At 43.3% G+C, this 27268-nt stretch overlaps 1 protein-coding gene across 2 annotated transcripts in view; it reads right to left on the bottom strand.

Moving 5' to 3' along the window:
* Nucleotides 1-27268, bottom strand: part of LOC144692875 (transcription factor IIIB 90 kDa subunit-like) — a 323304-nt gene that overhangs the window by 223503 nt on the left and 72533 nt on the right. The window lies entirely within an intron of this gene.

The following is a 27268-nucleotide window of genomic DNA, read 5'->3' as shown; positions in this document are numbered from 1 at the left end:
CGCGCAACACAGGCCAAACACTGATCATGGAGCATTCTGGTCTATATGACTGGGTACCACCCCAGGCAGGACCTGCAGCCTTTAACTCAGTGAGCAGCTCCCTGACCACATTCTTATTCGTGCTTCCAACTGCTGCACTGAATGGTGGCTACTGAAATCCAACTATTCAACGTTAACCTGGAATTCTTCCCATTAGGTTCCTGATAATCTGTCAGGCCAGCACATCATTGGATAGGGTGAATGGCTCCCGGTAATGTCTTGACTTTAAAATTCTCATCCTCATCTTCAAATCCCTCCTTGGCCTTTCCTCTTCCTATCTCTGTAATCTCCTCTAACCCCGTAACCCTCCCAAGATATCTGCACTCTTCTAAATCTGGCCTCGTGTGCATTCCCAATTATAACTGCTCCACCAATGGTGGCCCCGCCTTTAGTTGCCTAGGCCCTCAGCTCTGGATTTCCCTCCCTACTTCACCTTCCTCCTTTAAGGTGCTTTTTAAAACCTTCAAGCTTTTGGTCATCTGACCCAATATCTCATGTGGCTCAGTGTTGTTCTTTATTTTATAATGATTCCATGAAGTGCTTTGGGATATTTCATTACATTAAATGCTGCTGTATAAAAGTTGTTGTTGTTATTGAGCCTAACTGTAGGCTTATTTGTCCACTGTGCGGGGAGAAATTACTTTCAGCTAATTTCAACTCTAGCAAACCTTGGGCGTCCCTAAAACAGGATGGTTACTCAGGTTCTCTGGACTTCAGTGAGTTGGGTATATCTTAATGTGGAAGCCACTGATGCCAAGGAATCCATGTCAGGCGAACAGAAGCACTTCTGTAGATAGGGTCTCGGGAGAACACTGCCAGTTCATTTTGCTAAAATGGGGTCCTTTATCCTAGTGACAGTGAAGGAGCGGCAATTCCCAAGTAAGGATGTTGTGTGGCTTGGAGGGAAACTTCCAAGTGATGGTGTTCCCATGTGTCTGCTGCCGTTGACCTTCTAGATGGTAGTGGTTGTGGGTTTGGAAGGTGCTGTCTAAGGAGCCTCGGTGGTTGTGGGTTTGGAAGGTGGTGTCTAAGGAGCCTCGGTGGTTGTGGGTTTGGAAGGTGCTGTCTAAGGAGCCTCGGTGGTTGTGGGTTTGGAAGGTGCTGTCTAAGGAGCCTCGGTGGTTGTGGGTTTGGAAGGTGCTGTCTAAGGAGCCTCGGTGGTTGTGGGTTTGGAAGGTGCTGTCTAAGGAGCCTCGGTGGGCTCCCGCAGTGCATCTTGTAGATGGTGTACACTGCTGGTGTACACTGCTGGTGTACACTGCTGCCACTGTGCGTTGGTGGCGGAGGGAGTGAACGTCTTTCTTACTCAGCCATCTCATCAGGGGAAGCACCTCCATGCAAAAAGTTCAACTACTACTTTTGTGCTTCCACTCCCTCCCCTGGGAGGGGGTCACCCATTGGATGTTTGTTACGGTAGAGGTCACCACAGCAAGGGGCAAAAAAACAAAGTTGAAGTTTTTTTTAAAAGCTGCATATATACAGCTGTTCGTATGTAACTCATTTCAGGCTCAGTTTCTTCCCCTCCAACTACCAGACAGTCGTAAAAATCCATCAGGTTCAGTCACATCCTTCAGGGAAGGAAATATCCACCCTTACCTGGTCTGGTCAACAGGTGACTCCAGATCCACGGCCAATGTGGTTGACTTTTAGCCACCCTCTGAAATGGCCTGGAAAATCATTCAGTTGTATTCAAGAAATGGCGCTCATCACCACCTTCCCAAGGGCAATTAGGGATAGGCAATAAGTGTTGACCCTGCCAGTGATGCCCACATCCCATGAATGAATAGAAGAAACATTTGATTTCTCCTCTCCTCAGTGTGGACAGGTGGCTTGGCTTTGAAGGTGGATAAACAGGTAGCAAAGCAAACAAACTTAGGGAGAGAATTCCCAGAGCACAGAAATGTTTTGGCTCAAGGCTCCAAACCAGATCCCGGAAAGGAGGAGAGAAATGTGCAGTCGCCAGAGGGCATACGCTAGGTTGCAAGGTTGAAGATGATGCAGGGATGAGACTATTGGAATGAGCAGATTGGAAAAGATTAGAAGGATGAGCATTTCCTTCCACAATATCCTGGCCTCCTTCTCAATTACTCCCAACAACATCCACGGCTCCCTGCTTTCCCATGGCACCTTCCCATTCAGATGCAGGAGATGCATCACCTACCTTTCTACCTCCTCCACTTGCACCATCCAGGAGTCTAAACACTCCTTCCAGATGAAAGTGATTTATTCATATTGCATTCGCTGCAGTCTCCTCTATAGTGGGGAGGCTAAACACAGACTGGGTGATCACGTTACAGAACACCTCTGCTCAAGTCTACAGGCATGACCCCCAGTTTCCGGTCACCTGTGATTTCAATTCTCCACACCAATGCCACTTTGAACTCATCCTGCTATACTGTTCCACTGAGCTCAATACAACTCAAGGAAGTCACCATCTTTGTCTGTCTCTCAATTCGAGAATGACATCTACTCAGGGTCGCAAGCTGTTGCCATGTGACTAAACAGGCTGATTCTAGCCCTGCAGACCTTTGGGCACATGGGCCAGGAGGTCCCACAAGGTAGTGGGATCCGGAGTGCTGGATTTGCTTCTTTTTCTCTCCTTCTCTGCCGCCTCTCTGCCTCATAATTAGGATCTAGTGACTAAAAGCGTGAGGCAGCTTGATGGACAGGTTGTCGCCATTCGGAATGAACGATAGCAAGCTCCTCCAGTCATTAATGACAATGCTGCTGCGCTTCAAGGAGAGTTTCAGAGTCTTTGAAACTGTTTCTTTGCCCTCCCTTGGAACACTGGTCATCTGAAAGATGGGAAAACGGGGTTTGGCCATCCAGACAGAGTATCCAGTCCATCAAAGTTGATTTTGCAGGGGTTTAGCCTCAACACTTGTGGCGGAGGCTTCAAGAAGGACATTCGCATTTGGTCAATGAACATTCCATTTTCGATTAGGCACTTTGCAACTTTCTGGAGTCAAAACTTCCGATTGCAATCTCTGACTCCACTTTTTTGGATGGCAGCTGATTAAGATTCCTAGATCTACCTCTCATTTCTTTATTTGTCCCATGACCGGTTCCTTTCGCCTTGCATCCCTTGTGTCATTTAATCTCTCCTGCTTTCCACCTGATCATAGACCTTCCATTTTCTTCCCCCGCTCTCTCCTTTTCTCTCCATCTGTTCTTGCTTAAAACTTGTTACATCTTTAACATTTTCCAGTTTTGATTAAAGCTGATCAGTCTAAAACATGAACGTTTCCTCTCACCACAGATGCTGCCTGACCTATTTTTATTTCAGATTTTCAACATCCATAATATTTTTCTTGTATGAGCATTTTCAGTTCAACGAACTGGGAGACAGAGCTAATGGAAATGAACAAGGACATTGCATCAGGTATGTAGGGTAGACAAAGTGAATGTGTGTTGTATTGTATGGGTACGGTAAATAGGTAACAAACTGTTCTTTGGAAAAGATTGGTGTTTGGATTAGATCCAGTCGGAACCAAGTCAACACAAATATTCTGCACACACAATGCCATTAGTATTCCACAAACGATGTAGCATGACGCAAGTGCTGTAAGGCATCAAAACAAATGCCATTTAAAATCAGCTGCTCGGTTCATTCAGGTTACTTGAATGCAGTTACTTGAATTAGTTGTGGGCGTGTTCCAACTCGGGTCGTCTCTCTCCCCCTTTATCGCATCTCCTCTCCTCATACAGAGGTATGGCTTAGCCCCTCAGATACCAGCTGGCTTCTAGTACCTCGCCCATGTGACCATGGTTCATATGCAAGCCTCAACAGGAGGCAGAGTACACAATCACAGGGAGCACCCAGACTGATGACACCAATAGAATTGAGAGTGCAGTACGTGCAGTTTGAATGCAGACTGTGACGTTGTTCCATTAACAGGACTTTGGCCCTATGGATCTAATCCAGGTTTACTATAATTCAGTTTATTTAGCTGTTGTGCCATACAGGATAACAAACAGGTATTCACTTACATACCATATCACCACTAAATGCTATAGCACTCTGAACTAGTAACTGTCCAATCTGTTTATGCTGCAACTCGAACCCCTCGATTAGATTCCAGTCTGTAACTCACTCCCGGGTATCTGTTATTCTATATATAAACCCCCCTGAACCCCTCGATTAGATTCCAGTCTGTAACTCACTCCCGGGTATCTGTTATTCTATAATATAAACCCCCCCAACCCCTCGATTAGACTCCAGTCTGTAACTCACTCCCAGGTATCTGTTATTCTGTATATAAATCACCCCGAACCCCTCGATTAGATTCCAGTCTGTAACTCACTCCCGGGTATCTGATATTCTACATATAAACCCCCGAACTCCTCGATTAGATTCCAGTCTGTAACTCACTCCCAGGTATCTGTTATTCTATATATAAACCACCCCGAACCCCTCAATTAGATTCCAGTCTGTAACTCACTCCCAGGTATCTGTTATTCTATATATAAACCCCCCGAACCCCTCGATTAGATTCCAGTCTGTAACTCACTCCCAGGTATCTGTTATTCTATATATAAACCCCCCTGGCCTTAAACAACATGAAGGCTGACAAGCCTTGAGGGCCATTTGTGCGAGGCCACGCAGGATAATTAGCACCTGTAAGAATTTACCCCAGCAAAAAAGAGGGAGAAAATTGATGAGAGGTGGAGAAGAAACACACGTACAAGAGGAAAATACAATTTACTTACAGTAAAACAGAACGCATCATTGTTAGTTACTGGATTCAAACACACAAGGGAGCAGCATGCCAAAGTTTCCAGCCTCTGAAAAGATCAATCTTTTCATTAAACACACTAACTGTCCAATTTTAATGTATTTGCACCTGGACAATGAGATTTAGTCGAATATTTTCATTGGATTAGGAAGCAAGCAGACAGTATTCCCAGAGACAATCACTGCTATATGAAAGCTCAAATCAATTTTCAATCAAGCCCACATCAAGCAGAGGTTGCTTTTTTGGGAGGGCTGGTTAAAATTAAAGAGTTGAGTTCATTTATCAACGATCAGACTGGACTGTTCTGTTTTTGAGTGGTCTGTCCAGAAAATGTCTGGAATGAAAATCAAACAGCAAAATTTGGTCTCCACTTACAGTTCTGGTGATTCAGAGCAATTAGTCAAAGTTTTCAGTAAATTTTAATCAGTAGACATGGGAACTGAAACTACTCCTTCCTAAAGTACATCAGAACTGTTATGATGTATTGTCTGAAAGGGTGATGGAAGCAAATATATAGAACTGTAATTTTCAAAAGGGAATTAGATCTCTACTTAAAACTTGTGAGCTACGGGAACGAGCAAGGGGACTGGGGATAATTGAATAGCTTTTTCAAAGAACTGGCACAGGCTCAATGGGCTGAAGAGACTCCCTCTGTGCTGTATGTTTCTATGAAAATTGGTCGTGAAATGGAGCATTTGAAATTACTTATTCAAAGAACAGCAGTCTGCTGAAGGCGGACAGAATCAAGGTGATCTGGAATATATTACAGTACTGCCACATCGACAACAGGGGACAGAGTTTCCACTTGTCACATCAACACAATCCAGGCAAATTCTGCCCAAATAGTGCAAAAGATTGGGGAATTTTAAACGCAATTGAATTACAGTTGGAGGACTGAACGCCCCTTACTAAATGATTGATTCTGCTGGTAAATTCATTTTCAGCTGTATTATTGAAATTGACCAGGTTACCACTCAAATACATCAAGGAATACTTTTTGATGGAAAGAGAATGTAATTGCTTCTTTCCCTTCTATTACACTGCTCAATTGCACTGGTTTGTGGAAACTTTAATGTTTGTGATTATGCAAATGAATTTTATGGGAAACTTGAACTGTAACCTAACCCGATTGCATCCAAAGTGGAAAATCTACGCTCCAATGTTTATTCACTGTTGCTTTCTTCAGAGGCTGAAGAAAAAAGGCAATGTTTCTATCTCAAAGTGAGACCAGATACAGTTGTCTGCACTGCAAACTTCATTTTCCTCAACAAGTTCAGGAATGGGCAAAGGTGACACCCCTAAAACAGAAAGGGCTACTTTCACTGCTTACACATTCCACCAATGAGTGAGCCTCTCTGCACTGCAAGCGAACCTGCTGGTTACGTTTTGCCACTGTCTGCGAGCGTAGAATTGTTAACCTCAGTTCCCCCAGCGCTGACCTCTTGTGTTAAATTTAGCCCAGCTGGTGCAAGTCTCTGTGGGAAGGGCTCTGCAAAAACTGCTATGCTACACACAATCTGCCCCAGGGGACGCAACTCTTAGTAAGGCACACTCTGGGAAAACACTAGACAGCTTGTGTTCCCATGAAAATCGGTGTCATTATGATTAAATCTGTACAACGTACACTTTCAAATCAAAATGTGGATTTCATTAGTGTGCTTCAAGAATTCCTCAGTACTTCAAACATCAAAAATTATGTTTCAAAACACGGCACTTAATTTTTTTTCCTTAGGCAAAGTTAATTATGCTCCTGGTATTCAGCATCAAGAATACGAGTCCTCTTTGTTTCACTTCTGGACCATGCTAAGTTAGAGGACTCACAAACATGTCAATAGCACCTTTAATAATGGCGGGATGTCCAAAAGTGCTTCATAACCAATGAAGTACAATTAAAACCGAGACCTCCCAACATATGGCTGTATAGCAGCTGACAACACCAAGCGAATGCCTAAGTCAATCGATCATGACTAATCCAGGGCTGCCAGCAGCCGTTCGAGATTCAGGCAGGGTTTAAAAATGCCCTATGTTTACATGGAATTATGACAACACAAAAATAGGCCGTTCACCACCAAGTGAACCTCCTTCCACCTTACATCAACATGACCTTCTATTCCTCCACCCCCATCCCACCTCATGTACTTCTCCTTAAATGCTATTCGTCTCAGCCACTCCTTGTGGTAGCGAGTTTAACATTCTAACCACACTCTGGCAAAGAGGTTTGTTACAGGCACAGTAAGTCTCTCTCCACCCCCAATGTCACAATCAGTAGTGCAGGCAGATGTTGTCCAAGATACTGGGGCGTGACCACCTCCTTTGACAGAGCAGTGTAAACAGTACTGAACAGCAGTTGTAAAATTCCAACCCTAGTGTTTATCTCAGTGCAGCATTGAGTCATTCTGCACTTCCAACAGAACTCATTACAATAATAAAGCACTGTAAGGTGCTTTCATCTTTGAAAGGCTCCCTTCACTCCCCCTCGAGTGGTCTAATTGGAACTCATTCTTTGATCAAAGCATCAAGATCAGCCAGAAGGCACTATTCCTGTAATGCAAAAATTGTTTCACAGTGGCTATTCTTCACATACTACAGGCAAGCACTAAACCACAACAGCAACAAATTAGGACCAGTAGGTGCAATTAGCCAGAGGCCTTTCATTTACAACCACTGTGAGGCTGGAGGCAGTTGCACAGCCTTGCCAATCCCCATCCTTTTAGCACATCCTTCCATCTATGAAAGATGATGGACATGCAGCAAACAATCCATTTCAGGTGGGGTGCCCTCACATGGTGCACTTTTGCTGATGCCTGAAGAGGCCAATCCTCGAGAGGCAGGTTCTTCCACAAGCGCCGCACAGGAAGCTACCGGGTATCCTTGTGAATTGTTGTTCTCGACGTTGGCACCTGTTTCCAAGCCACTGTAGGCACTGCTCATCCAGATGGTGCATGCTAGCCCACAGGAGATATCGCCATTGTGGTAGCCTTTGATTCTCTTATTACGCCTCCTGTTGCCTCATCGCTTTGTTAATTCTGCCATTTAACCATATCCTGTTCTCCATCTAAGCAGTTCACAGGTCATTCTTATGTCCACATCAAAGATTCGTATTCCCGTAATATCTTAAAAGTAAAAACAGAAGCCAGCAACCTGAAGTGTTAACTGTTTCACTCTCGACAGATGCCGCCAGGCTTGACGAGTATTTTCAGCATTTTCTGTTCATATTCCAGATATCCCACATTTGGAATTTGTTTTGCTTTTGCAACATCTTAAATATTTCTCTGAAGTGCAGCAAATCTAATGTTGCTAACGTGACAGCCAATTTACACAAAGAAAAGAGAAATAAATGTTTAGTCAATTTTTATGATCTGTTGGTGGGTGAAGGAAGGTACTTTAGCTACGTCACTGGAAAAACTTCCAGCTCTTCAAATAGTACTGTGGTAAAAATACACCAAGGAACCGTTGACTAGCTATCCACTAGACAAAAACACAAGGGTCAGGGACAGCCAAAGGTGCTACTTGTTTTACCTTCCTGCAGCCAGGGTTGCTGAGATTTACTGTAGTGCTCAGCTAACGCCAAGACAATATCAACTGCATTAGCAAAGGCCAAAGATTCAACTTGTGACCTCCACCACCTAAGAGGGGGGCAGCAACTGCATGGAAACATCATCACATCCAAGTCACACACCATCTCAGTTTGGAAATAACATTCCTTCATTGTCTTCGGGTCATAATCCTAGAAGTGATTAACAGCGCATCTTAACAACATGGACTGCAACAGCTAGCCAAGGGGCAAGGGATAGGCAATAAATCCCAACTTTGCCAGTGACACCCCACCTATAAACCCTCCAACTTTGTACAAGCAAGTTCAACCTCAGGGCATTTACCCACTTGGTGATATGTTTGGGATGTGACCTAATAAGAGTTTTTTTTAATTCTGAAAGGTTCCAATAGGCAGGATGTTTCCACTTTTTTTTTTCTTTATTCTTTCATGGGATGTGAGCATCACTGGCAAGGCCAGTATCTGTTGCCCATCCATAATTGCCCCTGAACTAAGTGACTTACAGGGCCGTTACAGTGGCAGTTAACAACATTGCTGTGGGTCTGGAGTCACATGTAGGCCAGATGGGGTAAGGACAGCAGCTTTCCTTCCCTAAAGGACATTAGTGAAACAGATGGATTTATACATCAATCAATGAGAGCTTCATGACACCATTACTGAGACTAGCTTTATATTCCAGGTTTATGAATTGAATTTAAATTCCATCACCGGGATTTGAACCTGCGTCCCCACAGCATTAGCCTGGGCTTCTGGGTGACTTGTCCAGTGACATTACCACTATGTCACCAGGCATTCTCCCAAGAGAATTATGGGAAACAGCACAATTAGAGGCCTTCAAAACAAAATAGTCACCAAGAAATCCAATAGGGAATTTAAAAGAAATTTCTTTATCCGAAGAGCTCTGTATATACTACATTATCCTATGTATAGCTCTACACAAGAGCCAGTATAGATACAATGGACCGAATGCCCACCTTCTGCTGTATCAATCTTTGATTCTAAGATTGATTTAATTTTTTTGGAAGGCAGGACTGGGTAAGATAATATAGTGGTTATGTTACTGGGCTAGCAATCCACAGCAAACAGACTCAAATCCCACCACAGATAATTTCTGAATTTCAAAAATAGTCAGTTTCAGTAAAAGTGACCACGAAACGGAGATGGTTCCTTTGCAGGAAGGTAATTTATTATCCTTACCCAGGCTAACGGACATGTGGCTCCAGTTCCCCAACAATGTGGTTGACTCAAGACCCTCTGAAGCAGCCAAGCAAGACACTGAGTTTGTATCAACAACAACAACAAAAAGCCTGCACACCACACACTTGAAAAAAATAAACGTGCAAAGCCATAGGGATACAGCAGGCGAATTCCAGATTGGAGTGTCCTGTAGAGAGCTGGCATGAACTTGATGGCTAAATGGCCTTCTGTGCCATAATGGCTCAATGACACCACACAGACTGCAGCAGTACCAGAGGACAGCTCACCACTACCACCTTCTCAAGGCAACCGGGATAGGCAATGACTGCTGGTCTCGTCAGTGGGTGCCACATCCCAAGAATGAAAACATTTCTGAACAGTAGCAAGGTTCTTGGGAACATCGGCAGCAGCAAAGGGATCATTGTTCCTTCTGGCTGTGACACATGGGTGGAAATGCTTTCAAAGAAAAATGGGGTAAACAGAAGTAGTTTGTTTCATTGCCAAGTTAGAGGACATAAAACTGGAGAAGGCTGAGTTATCAGCAGCCCACTCTTAACAGGCTATTGGCTGCAGTCCAGAAAAGCACTTTCTCACATCTCCTATCTTAGCTTAAGGAGCCAAGTACAGGCATTATTAACCCCAACCCCCTCTTAGAATAGGGATGCAATCTCACCCTCCAACACTTGCTTAGAGAGAGCAAATTAAAGTGGAAACACACCCCTGCCTTCACAACCCAACATATCAGAGCAATAGAGAAGCACTTGCTCTAAATCCCTGCAACAGGAGAGGCACATTTTCATAACTAATATACACACAGATGCAGGGAGACACCTGGTTTTTCTATTAACACGAAGTAAAACAATGTTCACTCTTTAAAAATTTAAATTCAGCACTAGAGTGGGCTACTGTCAAAAACTCAGGGAATATGCCTGGCAAATCAGTTCATCAGTAAAAGCCATTCCCAGGAGTGTTACTGCTTCTATTCTATGGCACCATTTTGAAAATACGCGGAGCAGCAAACCTCTCCACATGCAGAACCCAGAATAAATGGAAACCAATTCTCAGTTTCCAGTTTCTGGGAGGAAAAATAGTGCGTTACGAATAACAACATTCCATGCGGACCTAATACAAGCTTTTCCTCGGATCACATCCGCTAAGTGGAATTTGACTGTACGGAACATTTTGCTTCACATTGCAAATTATTTACAGTTAAATACCTCGTGTGTAAATACGCTGCCTGTTGAGATAGCAAGCAAAGAAATCTCAGATTAATCGCCCTCTTTCTCATCCTCCCACTCTCTGCTGAGTTGGCCAATCTCATGCCAGTCAGAAGAGGGACCATGACAACTAGCCTTAGGACTGCTGTGTGAGGGAGAGCTAGGTAAATTAAATAAAAATGCTATATAAACGAAAGCTGTTGTTAATGAAGTAAAACACCCCAAGATGCTTCACAGGAATGCAAGCAAAGAAAATTTTAAATCCAGCACTACGACAAGTGAGCAAAAGCCTGATCAAAGTAATAGGCTTTAAGGTCATCTTAAAAAGAGGGAGGAGGGGGAAGGAGGTTAAGTAGCTAGATGCATGGCCGCCAATAGTGGAGCGATTTAAAATCAAAGATGTGCAGGAGGGCAGAATTTTAGAAGCACAGAAGTCTCAGTGGATTCTAGAGATAGAGGTGGTTACAGGGATAGGGAAGGTTGTAGGGTTCAAGGATGTTACAGAGATTTGTGGGGCGGGAGGGTGGGAGAGCCCACGGAGGGATATGATTCCCTCAAATAAAGATGCTAGGTTATTTCCAACGTTTTCATTTCTCCGTCTCCCTTTCCTGGTCCCAGCTGCTTTAGTGACTCCTGCTGGAATGCCTGCACATGCCCGAGTGCGCACATCCTCTCTGCACCTCCCCCCAGTCACTCAGTCTAGGCGCACACTTGCAAGGAATGAGACTGAAAGACAGAAAACTGAGGGGAAAATAAAGCACGTCTTGTTCTGGCTTTGAGAGGTGCAATGAAGGGTTAAATGATGACTGCAGCAAGTTGAACACTGAGCTCCACCTCCTCCTGCCATTCGTAGTAACACAAGATGCAGAAACTGCTTTCCATCTGAGAGGAGAAATGAATCAGCCCAACCTTCAACAGATCACAACACAACAAGATTCTGGGAAGCTCTGGTTCTGCTTATATCAACATCCCTCTTACACCAAGTTGAATGTGCAACGTCACTGCAGCCACATCAACTTGCAGTTAAACAGTGGGTTGCCTGGCAATGAGCCAAATGTACAGCTGTGCACCCGAGAGCCCTGACTGATAAATGGAACGTAAAGTCACTTTTATACCGTGGCTTTTTATACTTTTATCTGCTTTTAACTCACGGATCTCATGGAACCCAAGCTGCACAGTGCTCCCAACTGTCTGCAGCAGGCCAGCACCAGCACATTACTGTAGTAATTTGCATACCATAAGGTATTGCAAACAGCAATGTGATAATGCCTAGATGATGATCTGTTTTGGAGCATTGGTTGACGGATAAACATTGGCCAGGGCACCCGAGGACCTAACTCTGCTCTTCTTCGAAACAGTGGTGTGGGATCTTTTACATCCACCAAGAGGGTAGACGAGATTTTGGTTTGATGTCTCACTCGAAAGGAGGCACCTTCAACAGTGCTGTGCTCCCTCAGTACTGCATGATGTTGGCATAGATTATATGCTCAAGTCTCTAGAGTGTCTCATTCAAAGAAGAAGTCCCAGTTTGATGTGCAGAGGCTGCTTGACGGAAATTAATCCAAGGTTTCAAGATTTTACATTTCTTGGAAACCCAGAGATGAGATGAGGAAAACAGAGTGATAACAGGAATCCATCATCATTGCATACTCAATGAAAATCAGTATGAGATTGCAGAAAGCATGGTTATCTGTAACCCATTGTCCTTTCCTTTTCCTTATTCACCATGTTCTCTCTCAAAAGAAGAACAAAGTTGTCAGCATGAGTCATGTTCCAATTCTAGGGCATAACATACTGTCACCTTCAATATCATACGAACAGAAGGATATCTAGCCCATCGAGCCTGCTCCGTCATTCAATTAGATTCTGCCTGATCTGCACCTCAACTCCATTTACCTGCCTTTGTTCCACATCCCTCAATGTGCTTACCTAACAAAAATCTACCAAACTGTCTTTAAAAATCCAACTGACCCTCAGCAACCACAGTCTTTCTGTGGGGAAAAAGTGTTCCATTTTTCTGCTACTAAGTGTGAAGAACTGCTTCCTGATAACACACCTGACAGCCTGCCTCTAATTTTAAGACTGTATCCCCTTCTCGATTCCCCACAAAAGGAAATAGTTTCTCCGTATCTATCTGATCAGGCCTTAATAATTTTAAACCTCAATCAGATCACCTCTCAAAACCTTCTAAATACAAGGGAATGCAATCCAAGCTAATGAAACCTGTCTTCATCATTTCACCCTCTCAGCCCTGGTATCATTTCGCACTTTATTACCTTCAAGGCCTTCTTGAGGTGCAGTGCTCAGAGTTGAAAGCAGCTTTCCAGACTGGTTTTGACCAAAGCTCTGTACAACCGAAGCATCGCTTCCTCCCTTGGTATTCCAGCACCCCCTTGAGATAAAGGCCAACATTCCATCAACCTTTATAATTTGCTCTCTGTACCTGCCTCTGAAATGGCACAGTTACGACAACAAACTTCAAAGCTGATGGTGCACAACCAAGCAATTGTTAGAGGAAATTCACTGAGCAGTGATAAAAGTAAAGACTGTATTTGCTGTCTGTGTTCAGTGATTAAGTGCATCAAGCGGCTGTGGTACTAAGCATAGCAGGAGGTCCCAAGCTTGATCCTTGGTTTGTGTGAGAAGTGAACTGTTCTCCCATGGGGTAAACGAGAGGATGATAATACTTGGCCTCACTGTCTACAAGCAGATGGGTGGGGGAAAGGGAAAGTCAAGCAGCATTCCTATTTCTGATTGTTATTAAGCAAGTCTTTCTAGAAACTGAATATGTACAGGTGTTGACCAGGAATCAGCTGCTGCAATGGTTTATACAGTTAAACAGCCAGGCATCACTCACTGTTTAGGCTCGCACAAGGAATAGAAGACATGTTGACAGGGTGAGATGAAGGAATGGGAGGCAGCTCCTGTGCAGCAAAAATGCCATCTTAGACTTGAGTCGATTGGCCCACGCCTGTGCTGTAAATACTTTGATTCCAGAGGGCTACCCAACCAATGGTCAGCACATTCAGGGGAGAATGAGAGAAAGAAAAGTCAGGTTTTAACATTATACAGACAGCCAGACAGCACTCCCTTCTCCTGCGCTCCTGGCTAGCTTGTCCATACTTCTATCAGAAAACTCCATGCACAACGATGATATAACTATGTACTATTTTAAGCCCCTGGAGAGGGACACAGAGGCTGGATAACTCATGCTTTACTATAAACAGGGCTCAATAAAGTGAGCTCACTCTTATCCTCATTCACCACTGCCCACTTACCCAAGCAGGGTCAGGCCTGGCTTTACTCAGGAAGCTTCCTGAACTGGACAATCAAACAGACCACCACCAACCCTCCACCATTCAGAGAATTTCTGAAGAGCTCATGGTGCAGCTACAAGCCTGTAGTACAGCCTTTAATTTTTTCTAAGACCAACCTGCAGAGAATAAAATGCAGAGAAAGACCAGGACATTCCAGGGCAGTCAGTGAGGTATCTGTGAACCATATTCACTGTTATATTGATGATTCCCAATTTCAGCACAGCAAGCTCCCACAAAAAACAATGAGATACTAATAATCATTTTAATCCTTTAGGCCCAGGCATCATTCTGGTGGATCTGCACTGCCCTCCTCCACAGCCAAAATATCATTCCTGACATGCATTGCACCAACCTGCTGGGCTGAATGGCCTGCTTCTGTGCTGCAAATTCTAAGTAATTCTACCTAATACATGTTGCACCAAGAGTGATTGGGCAGATTTGTTTTCTTCTCCCTAATACAGGCAGCACCAAGATCAGCATACTCAGCATATACCGAGAGTCAAACTCAAAATTTCCTGATCTGTAAAACTCAGCACATCAGACAGTGCTCGCACCCATTAAGCCACAGAGTCTTCCAAATAAAACTGAATATATTCCTTCATACGTGCTTCAGAAGGACAGTGCTAGTTACTGCAGTTATATTCATAACACTCCCTCGGGACATAAAGTGGGTAAGTTACTGAACAAAATGTCCAAAGACCTACAGATTTACACAACCCCAGTCTTTCACCATCCCTACTCAATGAAGCACCAAAACATTAGTCAACAGGTTCAGTTCTATTGCTTTTCTAGTGTTTAGACAAGTGCAGGCATGGAAGATGTGGCAGGCAATCAGTAACAAGTATCTCACACTCCCTGCTTCCAGTAAGACTACAGGCAATAAAAGGATAAGAGGAGCTCTTGAATTGCCAACTGGATTACTGAAGACTATAAAGAATTAATACTGATAGTGAAACTGGCCCTTCCTGTCCACAGGCAGTTTAACGTCTGCTATCAGTATTTGAATTACTTATTGGTCTGTAATAGATTGCCAAACAGGAGAGATTAGGAAATGCATGAGGGCGACAGCAGTGATGTGTGAGTGGCAGCTGGAGATAAAGGTGTGTAGCGGCGGGCGAGTATGAGCTATCCACATTAGGGCAGTCAAGAGAAGACAATCATCTTTAAAACAAAACATACGCTTTTGAGCATTAGACAGGGTCTCACTCTTGAGTTAGCTAATTGCAGATGGAACGCAGTGCTCCCAGGGGAAAAAAGAACTTACATTTATATAGCAGCTGACCACAGGATGTCCTAAATGCTTTAGAGCCAATGAAATACTTTTGGAAGTGTAATTACTGTTGTAATGTAAGGAATGCAGCAGCCCAGCTTGTGCCCAGCAACCTCTCATGAGCAGTAATCTGATAATGACCAGATAATCAGATGTTGGTCAAGAGATAAATATTGGTCAGGACTTTCCTTGCATCTTTTACACCCAGTTTACAGGACAGACGCAGCTTCATCCGAAAGATGGCACCTCTGATAGTACAATGCTCCATCAGCACTGCATGCGAGAGAAAGTCTAAATTATGAGCTCAAGTCTCTGAAATGGAACTTGGAACAACAACCTTCTAATCAGGAATAAATAAGAAAATGCTGGAAAAACTCAACAGGTTAGGCAGCACCTCTGTAACGGGAGAAACACAGTCAGCGTTTCAGGTTGATGACCTTTCATGAGAACTAGGAAAAGTTAGAGATGTAATAGGTTTTGAGCAAGGGGTGGGTGGGACAAGGACCTTCTAACCTAAGCTTTTTCCAGCATTTTTGTGTGTTTTTATTTCAGGTTTCCAGCATCCGCAGTATTCTGCTTTTCGACCTTCTAATTGGGGATGAGCAACACTGACCGAGCCAGGGAAAGAAATCAGGCAAAAACAAAAATAGCTGGAAAAACTCAGGTCTGACAGCATCTGCAGAGAGGAATACAGTTAACGTTTCGAGTCCGTATGACTCTTCAACAGAACTAAGGAAAAATAGAAAAGAGGTGAAATATAAGCTGGTTTAAGGGGGATGGGACAGATAGAGCTGGATAGAGGGACAGTGACAAGGGGGCTCACACCTTCCTCTCCCTCCCAGAACCATGATAGGGTCCCCCTTGTCCTCACTTATCACCCCACCAGCCTCCACATTCAAAGGATCATCCTCCGCCATTTCCGCCAACTCCAGCATGATGCCACCGCCAAACACATCTTCTTCCCTTCACCCCCCCGGCGGCATTCCGCAGGGCTCGTTCCCTCCGGGATACCCTGGTCCACTCCTCCATCACCCCCTACACCTCAACCCCCTCCCACTGCACCTTCCCATGCAACCGCAGAAGGTGCAACACCTGCCCCTTTACTTCCCCCCTCCTCACCGTCCAAGGGCCCACAAACACTCCTTTCAAGTGAAGCAGCATTTCACTTGCACTTCCCTCAATTTAGTCTACTGCATTCGCCGCTCCCAATGCGGTTTCCTCTACATTGGAGAGACCAAACGCAGACTGGGTGATCACTTTGCGGAACACCTTCGGCAAGCATGACCTAGATCTCCCTGTCGCTTGCCATTTCAACACACCACCCTGCTCTCATGCCCACATGTCCGTCCTTGGCCTATTGCAATGTTCCAGTGAAGCTCAACGCAAACTGGAGGAACAGCACCTCATCTTCCGACTAGGCACCTTACAGCCTTCCGGACTGAATATTGAGTTCAACAATTTTGAACTCTCTCCTCCATCCCCACCCCCTTTCCGATCCCCCTTTTTTCCAATAATTTATATAGATTTTTCTTTTCCCACCTATTTCCATTATTTTTAAACGTATTTCCATCCATTGTTTTATCCCTAACTTTTAGCCTATTTCGATCCCTTCCCCCCACCCCACCCCCACTAGGGCTATCTGTACCTTGCTCGTCCTTTCTACCCTTAATTTCACCATTAGCACATTTCTTAGATAATATCACCACCGTCAACACCTCTTTGTCCTTTTGTCTATGACATCTTTTGGCAATCTCCACCTATCACTGGCCCTCTATCCAGCTCTACCTGTCCCACCCCGCCCCTTAAACCAGCTTATATTTCACCTCTTTTCTATTTTTCCTTAGTTCTGTTGAAGAGTCATACGGATTCAAAATGTTAACTGTATTCCTCTCTGCAGATGCTGTCAGACCTGCTGAGTTTTTCCAGCTAGTTTTGCTTTTGTTTTGGATTTCCAGCATCCGCAGCTTTTTGCTTTTATCTTAGTAAAGAAACCAGGTATTTGCATCCCTCAGTACTGCTCAGAGATTCCTGCTTGAAAAATCAGAAAGTAGTAAAAGATCAGATTATTCCCCTCCCTCAGATAAACAGTTAATCAGCATTCACATTTGAAGCACACACATGAAGAATAAACACCCTGGAGCGATTTCCAAGAGCCATTAACACATTTGGAACCATCCATTTTCCCAGCAACAGTGTCTTCACAAGAGAAGAACAACTTGTGTTTATACAGTACCTAGGCTTTGTAAAACACCCCAACATGCTTCATCGGAGCAATATCAGATAAAATTTGAAATGCAAGGACATATTAGAGCAGGTGACCAAAAGCTTGATGAAAAGAAGTAGGTTTAATGGAACATCAAAGCAGAGGTAGAGAGATAGAATGTTCAGGGAGGGAATTGCAGAAAAGCCTAAGCAACTGAAGGCCCAGTTGTCAATGGTGGAGGATAGGGAAGGGGGATGCACAAGAGGGGAGGAATCTTGTGTTTGCCAATCAGCTTCTGATTCTACAGCTGCAACTGAAACCACTCCTCTACTTCTTTGTGATTGCACAACCAATTTGAGAGTTGGAAACTGCAAATTCTGCAGAAGACAAGGGAAATCGTGTCAAGAATTGCTCTGAACCTACAGAAGTTCAAAGTCTAATTTAAAATGTTTCCAAAATAGCCCGACATGAGAGATCAGAGCTCAAATCCCAAATCCCTTTTGAAGTCCTGAATGACTTTCTAGTGCCTTGGTTTACATTTCGCCATTTGTCTTAATCTGTAAAAACTTGTTATTTGTCAGCCTTTAATCCTAGTCATGAAGTCTAACCTCCTTTATTATACACTTGTAATGAACTGGCTGAGTGGCTTTTTTTTTTAATTAAAGGTTCATATTACAAAGGTTTGAGTTTGGTTGAAAGAAATCAGTAACACAGTCTGATCTTCAATTCAATATTGTTCAATTGGAATTAATGCATAATTGAATTTTTGTATGAAATAAATAACTCCAAATTATCAGTTCTGAAAGGTCTTCAACATAAATTGTTAACTTTGCTCTTCTCTCCACAAAGATGCTGCCTGACCTGCTGAGTATTTCTAGCATTTTCTATTTTTATTTCAAATTATCAGACTGTAATGCTGCTTCAGGTAGAATGGAAATAAATTAGCTTGACAAGTTGATTAATTATACCAGTCTCAGGGTTGATCAAATCAGGTTTTTGAACTAGAACAATAGTCTTGCCCAAAGTCTCTCAAGAGTGGCCTACAGGTGGCACATTACATATATTTAGGGGTCCATACATCTTAGTTTTGGACCAAGTCACAAATTTTGTGGATTGAATTAAAGAGATGAACAAACTTACATTCTTATACCTGTAGCACATTTTACAATTTCAGGACATCCCAAAATGCTTTACAGTGAATGAAGCCCTTTTGAAGTGTAGGCACCATTGTAATTAGGGTGGCCAACTCTCATGGAGAAATTAAGGGTCACTGTGGCAAGGGGGGCGGGGGTGGAGAGGCTGGGGATACCAGATCTGTGGGAGGGTTCTAAAAATTTGAATTAAGGGAAAAACAACATGCAACCAGCCATGGGACAGTGGGTTCAATTATAGGACAATTCTGTAAAATAAAGAACTGTTAGTCACCCTGGCTGTAACGTAGAAAATGGCCAATTTGCATGTAGCAAGCTCCCACAAACAGTAATGTGATACTGAACAGATAATCTGTTTTAATCATGTTGGTTGAGGGATAAATATTGGCCAGGACAACAGGTAGAACTGCCCTGCTTTTCCTGGAATAGTGGTCATGAGATCTTTCCCAGAGAGGGAAGACAGGGCCTTGATTCCACATCTTATTCAAGCAACAGCAGGTCTGACACTGCAACACACTTTCAGTCCAACACGGGATGTCAACTAGGTTTTGTGCTCAAGTCTCTGGAATGGGGCTTGAACCAGCAACTTTCTAACTAGTGCTGACTGAACACTAAGTTCGCAACCCTATGATTACAGAATGGTTACACTGGACAGGAGACTATTTGACCTGTTGTTTCCACACTGGTTCTCTGCAGGAGCCCCTAGTCCCACTTCCCATCTTTTCCCCATAGCCCTCCCAATTTTTCCCCCTCAGATAATTATCCAATTCTCTCGAATGCCTCGACTGAACCTGCCCCCACCACACACTCAGGCAGTACATTCCAGGTCCTAACCACTTGTCGTGTAAAAAGGCTTTTTTTATGTCACCGTTGTTTCTTTTGCCAAATCACCTTAAATCGGTGCCCTCTGGTTCTAGATCTTTCTGCCAACGGGAACAGTTTTTCCCTATCTACTCAGTCCAAACCCCTCATGATTTTGAATATCTCTATCAACTCTTCTCTCAATCTTCTCTTCTCCAGGGAAAATAGTAACAGCTTCTCCAATCGACCCTCGTGAATCTTTTCTGCACTCCGTCCAATGCCTTCACATCTTTCCTAAAATGTCTTGCCCAGGACTGGACGCAATATTCCAGCTGACTCCAAACCAGTGTTTTATGCAGGTTAGTCATAACTTCCTTCCTTCCTTTGGACTCCATGCCTCTATCGATAAAGCACAGGATCCTATATGCTTTATTTACCACTTTCTCAACCTGCCCTGACACCTTCAATGATTTATGCACATATATCCCAGGTCCCTCTGTTCCTGCACCCTCTTTAGAATTATATTCTTTATTTAATATTACCTCTCCTTGTTTTTCCTACCAAAATGAATCACCTCAAACTTCTCTCCATTAAACTTCATCTGTCGCCTGTCCTCCCATTCCACCAGCCTGTCTATGGCCTCTTGAGATTTATCAGTATTCTCCTCACAGTTCACTGTACAAGTTTTGTGTCATCCATAAATTTTGACATTTTACACCCCAGTCTAGTTCATTAAAATATGTCAAGAAAAGCAGGGGTCCTATCACTGATCACTGGGGAATCTCACTATTTTTTAGGCTAGATGAAGGCATATCACCATGTAGTAATTATGGTTTTGTCAAATGTTGGACTGTGCCTTTAACAACAGTCCTGTGATGTGAGGTCACATGATCTGTGTAAACCAAATGTGTTTGCAGCGTGGGCTTCCTCCACAGTCAGCGTGGAGGTAGAGATGGAGTTGAAAGCACACGTGTAGCTGCTGCTGGCTGTACTGTAAATAAACCTAATGTTTCCACTTAGAAAGTTGTCTGCGGATCAGCTTTACTACAAATAGGCGTCAAGGCCACACTGCAACACACCACTACTCTGTGTTCTGCCAATTAGCCAATTTTGCATCCGTGATGCTTCTCTCCTGTTAATTCCATGAGCTCTAAATTTGCTGACAATCCTATCATGTGGCACTTCATCAAATGCCTTTTGGAAGTTCATGTTCACCACGCGAACTGCATTATTCTCATCAGCCCTCTGTAACCTTAGCAAAAAAAATTCAAAGCAAGTTAATTCAATACAATTTTCCCTTAATTCCATGCTGTTTTTCTTTAAATTAACCCACATTTGTCCAAATAACTTTTAATGTTGTCCTGAATTATAATTTCTAAACATTTTCCACCATAGGTTAAACTGGCAGGCCTGTAGCTGCTGGGCTACAATCTTCGATGGAAAGAATGCACACTTAATATCAGACACCCAGAAAATCTACCCGGTTTGGATTTCTCAAGAGTTCTGTTTGAAAGATTTAAGGAGGATGACAGACTTCAGTGAGCTTCCGTCATTTGCCTGACATAAGAAGCTAGCTCTGATAGACCTCAGAGCCATTTCTCTTGAATGTACCTCAACAATGCATATCAGCAAACTAACCAACTCATGTTCAACCCCAAACTGTGGGGCTGTAACCCAGTAAGGCAGCAAGTGCCTTGGGGGACGGGGGGTGGGATGTGAAAGAGAAAATGCAACAGCCCACATTCTTTCGCAGACCAACACTGAAGGACACATGTATAACCAGTACCCTGTGGAAGATATGCTAAAACCAGCTTCAAATCACTAACTTTGGCAAACTGAATCTCTAATCAGTGCATAATAATCCATCCTTACCAAAGAGGTGGAGGGGTGCTGATCCTGTTAGCAATTGCTCTCCATCATTTTGCTTTCTCACCTTAATTGTCATTTGAAGATCAGTGCTTCCATCCTCCATAGATCTGAAAGATTGCACTAAGCTATACAAGAACATAAGAAACCGGGTAGAATTATGCCATTCAGACCTTCTAGCTTGCTATATGATTAAACAAGAACATGACTATCTACCACCTCAGCTCAACCTTCGTTTCCTTGATTCCATTAGTACCAGAAAAAAAGTGTCTCTCTTCCCCTTACCCTCCCCATCAGTGCTGGCTCTTGGGCAGCAATGTTCTTGTGCCTTCTGTAAGTAGCCGTCACAACAAACATGGAGAAATATCCCAGGGTGCTTCACAGAGACACAGTCACATAAAATAAATGCCAAAGGAGGGGATGTTAAGTGTGGGGCCTAGGCAGCTGAAGGTAGGGCATGCCTGGAACAGTCTGTACAATAGTCCTTTATTTAGACCTCTTATTAAACTTCCACAAAGTGCTGAGTCATTGGGAAAGGGGGTATGAAGAGACCCAAAGGTGGAAGGCAATTGGAGGTGGATGGCTACATGTATAGGGTGTAACAAGGCCATAAAGGAATTAAACAAGAGGATGAGTAATTCAAATAGGAAGAACTGGGGGATGAGGAGACAATATTGGTTAGCAAAAACATTGATGGGTGGTGGGTATCATGAATTAACACAGATACAGCTTGAATCAGCCGAGGGATGACAGCTTGGATGAGTGAGTAGTGCTTAGTCAAATCTGGAGTTGGTAAAGGCATCAATGAGGGTCTCAGCAGCAGTAGGGAGTGAAGGATGCTGGTGTTGTTGAGGGTTAGGTACAGGGTCTCAAACTCAACTCGCAGTAATGTAGGAAGCTAGGGCTATGTGCAATGTTCGCAGGCCTATTCAACCATGGGAAGAAGGCACATCATAAATCAGTCAGATAATGAACTCATCCAACATATACTTTCCAGGAAGGCATTCTTCAATTGTGATTAGGAGCCCAGGCTTATTCCACATGCCCTCCCCCGACACTGCCGCTCACTCTATCCCAAGGGTTCACAGTGCTACAGACAAGATCCGCTAACTCAGTACAGACCATGGAGCAAAGCTGGGATCCCTTTCCTGCTCAACTAAACCAAAATTATCAATGTGCGCTCATCACCAAGTAAAATTTATATTTGTTACAGCAATCACAGTTAGACAAATAACTCACTCGCTCATTTTAGCTCTGCATTAGCTTGTGAATGCATTTTGTTTCCTATCTGGAGTTGGGAGTTCGAGGACAATTAAGATAAAGCTGGAAGCAAGCCAGTGTATTTCCGCCTGTGGACCCAGAACTGACCTGTGTATTTCCAGCATTTCCCATTTTCCGTTCAGATTTCCAGCATTTGTAATTTTTGTACCTATCACGATATAAAAGAATGACATATTTTGCTCCGGAGAAGGGTAAGGAGGTTTATAGCAGGAGGAGAAAAAAAAAGCGTTAAGCATTCGAATGCAGCCTATGCTCTGCACAGGCTCTCGTGGAACAATAACTCTCTTAAAATAATCTGCATCCCTGCACAGCTCACTTGGAAAACAAAATCAGATCTGTGAAAATTGAGAACAATTACAACACAGTGCAGAGGGTCCCTTTGGCTGAAGGGCACAGTAAATCTGCAGCTTTTATGGGTAGGCGTTCAAATGGGTTTTTTTTAAAAACCAGAAAATCACCACTAGTTCCAATACACAATCACTCTTCACTCCACCTCCTCCTTCCACGCCCCCATCAAACCAGGGCAAAAAACACTTTGTAATCAGCAGCATTGTTGCTACAGGGCTGGGGGAGTTTGATGTTCACAATGGTTCAACATCTTCGCAACCAGCCCTTTTCCTCTCAAGCTCCACACGTGATGTCTTGTACATCCTTCCCCTCAGCCTTCTGTCAGGAGCACAAATGGGTTCTGCCAGATATAAATCTTTTATTGACTGAATCTGACATGCTGCAGATGGACTCAAAGGGCATTGTGATTCCTGCTTCTGTTTCACTCTGTGGAAGTTTAATAAGAGTTCTAAATAAAGGACTATTGTACAGACCGTTCCTGGCAAAGCTGCTGGTGTTATTCCTGGTCCTGCAGATCTGAATTTTTCCTCCCTCCCCCATCCCAATCAGAGCTATGAAACACTGACAAGATGACCATGAAAACATTTACAACATCTGTAAATGTTCCAGAATTTCCCCCCATTCTAGGATAAAATTTGTTCTGCATTTGCTAGGATTTCAATGCCTTACAATATATGTTGGCTGCTCACTACATTACACCATCGCCAAACTGCCCCTGGCCTGTCCATCCCCCACGCCACCAAATTATGTAGTTCCCACAACCACTGCGCAGATAAATCACTTAATCAGTTTAGTTACCGTGACACAATGACATCATCCCACTGTAACCCAAAAAAAAAACTCCTTTCTCAGGAGCATCACTGAAAGAACGATAGATACGGAGAACTCCGTGGCTTAGTGTAGTGCCACACAAAATAGCTATGAAGTCACCCTCCACTACTGTCATCACTTATGGGCTACATAACATGTTCAGTTGGGAGGATAAATTTTAAATCCCTCAGACCTCCATGAAGTGAGTTTTGTGGCAGCAGTTTTTTTTTCTTAAAGCTCAAGCACCAACAGAGAAACAGTGAAAGCGAAGAACAACAGAAGAGCTGCTGGTTGGCTAAGTGACCAGATTGTGGGTTACAGGACCATACAGTCCAGCAAGGTCCATCGTTTAAAACCCGCTCAGTAGCTTAGTTAGCTGACCTCAGCAAATGTGGCCTCAATCGGCCCACAGTGTGAGGTGTGCGTGGAGTGGAGGAACCTATAGATTACTTGGATTTGAATACAGAATCTCAAAATTTATTACGTGACAAAATTGTCAGTTTGGCAAACACAGTGCTCCGAGAGGTTTCAGCAAAACATAGGTTGGTGGAATGGGCAGACAGGTGGCAGGTGCAGTCTCAGGTGCAGAGTATTTGAGAGAAAAAGCATGGAATGAGAATGTACACTTAATGGAAAGACATTTAAGTGTATGGAAAACAGACACCTAGTGATTCAAATGTATAATTCCCCGAAAGTACAAGTATAGGTAGATAAATACATAAAAAATGTCTAATAATTTTTGGGTTTTATAAATAGGAAGTCAAAGTACAAAAAAGAAAAAAAATTGCATTTACCTAGGTTCTTTCACAGCCTCAGGAATGTGCCAAAGCATTTTAAGTACAGTCACTGTTGTAATGCAGGAAAATGTGGTCACCAATTCACACACAGCAATGCCCCACAATGAACTAATAACCAAAAAAGTCCAATTTAATGATGTTTATTGTGAGATAAACATTGTCAAGGACACTAGGGAGAGCTCACTGAACTTCACACAAATAACATCATGGGACCTGTTGAGCAAGGAAGATAAATTTGCCCAATTTCTGCTTCTATAGGACTCCCATCTTCAAGTATTCTCAGGTGAGCAGAGATCTGTCCCATTGATTCTTTTGAATATGCTGGGCCAGCCTTCAAGGCAGTACCCTAGCGTGTGTTTCCCCTTCTTTCCATAGAAGGGTATGGCCCCAGTCTGTATCATTTGGGTCTCATAGCCTATGCTGGGATTACGTAAGAACCCTCCACTGTCTATCCATTTCTAAACAGCACCACAAAACTCCAACAGACCTCAATGCCTTTGATTTACCCTTGACTCAAACACTGCTCAAAGGCAGTCAGGGTTTTGATGGCATGACCTTTAAGATTTAAGGCACACTGTCCAGTATACCAGGCGCTGCATGGCAGTGCACAGAATCCATTGCACGCCCCAACAACTCCAGGTGCAACTCTGACAGGGGCAAGTCTGAACTGCAGTTGTTTGTGTAAAACAGTTCTAGTAAACTTGGCAGATAGTTCCTGCCAAACGCTGCTTACTAACCTGCAGCAAGATGTCCACAAAAGCTTCCTAAGAAAAACAAAAGCAAGGCGAAGTGAATGAGGTAGTTGCTATCAGCATTCATTATCAAAGGTTCAGTGTGCTGTGGCAGCACAACAGTTACTCCTGCACTGAATGTATTACATTTGTAAACTGTTTGAATATCATTGAGAGGTGAAGTCCAAAGGATTTCTTACCCTTCATTGTTAAGGTTGCTTCTGTGTTACTGCAAAATTTAACTGTGAGAGTGCTGGGTAAAAGTACATTATTAGTGACTTAAGACTTAATCATTTTGCTCATCTATCTGATGCATTCCCTTAGGAAAACTTTCATAATTTCTGCATGTGTCAACCTGAGCTACTATCACTCAGTCAGATAGTGATGGGTTCAAGGTCACACCAGAAATGCAGGCCATATTACAGGTGCGAAAAGGGCTCAAATCCTATTAGTTTTGGGCCTTAAATTTAATAAAATTAAAGGGATGGGGTGTCAGTCACTGAATACTAGTAAGGAGCATTTCACTATTCCGCTTCTCATCACTCATACTGTGCGTTCTCTTCACAACACAACCTGCCTTTAGCCAGCTGTCCATTTTTCACCATTATGTCCCAGCAGGTATAGCATCGTGCAACATATAGTACCAAAGGAAAACCCAAATTAACTCCAAGCGCAGAAAGGCTGGACAATTGTTGGACAACTGTCACTTGCTGAAATCACAGATAAGACGACTAATGACTCAACTTGCAAATCTCAGCCAGTGACACAATACAGGATCTATATCCTGAAGTTGGAAATATGACAAGTGCATAGAAAAGGGATTTTTGCGTAATGGATCTGGTGAATATCTTAAGTTGCAGTTTATGTGGTGAAGTCCTGTTGCCAAAAATCATCTCTTCTATGCAGATACTTTGAAACAAAACACGCACAAAAGGAAAAAACAACAAACTTTTTCAAGTAGCTCAATGTTAGCTGCGCTGGTGACAAGACAGTTTTACACTCCATGCTGCTACTGATAATACTTGGCCACCCGAAGCCTCATACCTAGGAAGTTAAAGTTGCAAAAGCAGGAAGACTTCACACCATATACTTACTACCTGTGGCTGCAGATATGGTAAGCACTATGCTTGGAGAGAAGGCACTAAAATTAATTCAGTTAATAAGAGTGACACGTCAAATTAATAACATAACCAATTACTTCCTAATTCAATTAGCAAACCATGTCATTAGCAGCCAATATTGTGCTCTGTACCTGGATGAATCCACAGGAGTGCAAGCTAAACTCACCTTCTGCTGTACATGTGGTATACTTACAGAGGTGCAATACAGGAGGACATTTTATTTTTCCAGTTGCTGCCTACCCACAATAGTTGAGGAGACTTTATGGTTGTTTGACAACTTCATAAATCAACGTGATATCGTGTGGTCACATCATACTAGCATCAGCACTGTTGGAGCAAAGTCAATGACTCGTAAGACTAGCGTAGTAGTGACCTGTATCAGAGGATCTGCTGCAAATGCAATGTAGGTGCATTAAGTATACGCTGGTAAGTACTCACTGTCAAAACCATCTCAATGGAAACGCTGGATAATGCTGTGAAAATGGTAAACTTTATAAAACAATGATCCTTGAATTTGAGCACAGTTTCATTTCTGTGAGATGAGGTGGGAAGGGAGCACATCTATCTATTGCTCCACATGAAGGTTTGATGATTCACATGGCAAGATCACTCCAAGGTCAAGTTATTCTTTATAAGCCACCTATTCCCACCCTCTTACTGTGTGCATGACACAGTTTGGCTCTCGCACCTGGACTAATTGTCGGATATATTTCCTCGAAGACTGAGCTAAATCTAGGACTTCAAGGGCTGAGTGCAACCATCTTCAATATCCAGGGCAAAGCTGGGTCAATGATTAAGAAGCTGGAACTCTGGGGCTTGCATTTGAGGGA

Source organism: Cetorhinus maximus, chromosome 18 (assembly GCF_964194155.1).
Source record: "Cetorhinus maximus chromosome 18, sCetMax3.hap1.1, whole genome shotgun sequence".
In the NCBI taxonomy this organism is placed as follows: domain Eukaryota; kingdom Metazoa; phylum Chordata; class Chondrichthyes; order Lamniformes; family Cetorhinidae; genus Cetorhinus; species Cetorhinus maximus.
This window is presented reverse-complemented; position numbering and strand designations above follow the sequence as displayed.